A 1,524-nucleotide genomic window follows, 5' to 3' on the forward strand; every position below is an offset into this window, starting at 1 on the left:
TCTAGGCCGCCAGCACACTGGGTTCTAGTCCCGGTTGGGGTGCCGGATTCTATCCCGGTTGCCCCTCTTCCAGGCCAGCTCTCTGCTGTGGCCAGGGAGTACAGTGGAGGATGGCCCAAGTGCTTGGGCCCTGCACCCCATGGGAGACCAGGAGAAGCACCTGGCTCCTGGCTTCGGATCAGCCAACGGCAAAGGAAGATCTTTCTGTCTCTCTCTCTCACTGTCCACACTGCCTGTCAAAAAATAAAAAAAAGAAAGGCACACTTGGCCTTGACAGAACACCTCCCACTACTTCCCAGTCCCGAAGGTGAAAGCCTAAGCTCTCATTCTTGTCACTCTTTTTTTTTTTTCAAATGAGAGAGAGAGGAAGTTCTTCCATATACTGGCTCCTGGCTTCAGCCTGGCCCAGCCCTGGTTGTTGTGGCCATCCAGGCAGTGAACCAGCAGATAGAAGATCTGTCTCTCCCTCTTTTTCTGTAACTCTGGCAAGAAGGAAGGAAGGAAGTGAGGGAGGGAGGGAAAGAGAGGAAGGGAGGGAGGGAGGAAGGAAGGGAAAGAAAGAAAAGGAAGGAAGGAAGGAAGGAAGGAAGGAAGGAAGGAAGGAAGGAAGGAAGAGAGAGAGAAAGAAAGAGAGAGAGAGAGGGCTCTCTGCAAGGGTGTCTGTATTGGAATCGCAGCAAAGGGCAGCTACAGGTGCCGCAGTTGTATCTTCTGCTTCATGATGCTTCCTGTGGTCAGAAACGCGCTAAGTGGTCTCCAAGTTCGAAGCATTCAACAATGGCAAGGCAGAACCACCAGAAATGTACACCTGATTTTCATGACAAATATGGTAATATTGTATTAGCTGGTGGAGCCACGTTCTGAATTGCTGTATGGACATATACAGCAACACAAATTGGAATAGAATGGAATCTGTCTCCTGTTGGCAGGGTCACCCCAAAGGAATGGAGAAATCAGTAATCATCCCAGCTGGTGTAATACTGAATTGTTTGAAAACCAACTCATAAATGATGTCAGTCACCGTATCAGTCAAATACTGCATTATTGAAGAAATAACGTACATTTGAAACATTCAAAAAAAGAGAGAGAGAAAGAAAGAGAAAGAAAGGAAGGAAGGAAAAAAGGAAGAAGAAAGAAAGAGATAAATAAGGCAAAGGAAGGAAGGAAGGAAGGAAGGAAAGAAGGAAGGAAGGAAGGAAGGAACTGGGCGGTGCTATGGCATAGCGGGTAAAGCCGCTGCCTGCAGTGGTGGCACCACATATGGGCACCAGTTCGAGTCTTGGTTGCTCCTCTTTCGATCCAGCTCTCTGCTATGGCCTGGGAAAGCAGTAGAAGATGGTCGCAGGTCCTTGGGCCCCTGCACCCATGTAGGAGACCTGGAAGAAGCTCCTGGCTTCAGATAGCCCCAGCTCCAGCTGTCCTGGCCATTTGGGGAGTGAACCAGCAAATGGAAGACCTTTCTCTCTGTATCTCTCTCTCTTATTGTCTATAACTCTACCTCTCAAATAAATAAATAAATTTCAA

At 48.2% G+C, this 1,524-nt stretch overlaps 1 pseudogene; it reads left to right on the forward strand.

Moving 5' to 3' along the window:
• Positions 1-718: 718 nt before the first annotated feature.
• On the forward strand, positions 719-1,010 carry LOC133776229 (cytochrome c oxidase subunit 7B, mitochondrial-like; annotated as a pseudogene).
• Positions 1,011-1,524: the final 514 nt, after the last annotated feature.

The sequence above is a fragment of the Lepus europaeus genome, chromosome 17 (genome assembly GCF_033115175.1).
Source record: "Lepus europaeus isolate LE1 chromosome 17, mLepTim1.pri, whole genome shotgun sequence".
NCBI classification, from domain to species: Eukaryota; Metazoa; Chordata; class Mammalia; order Lagomorpha; family Leporidae; genus Lepus; species Lepus europaeus.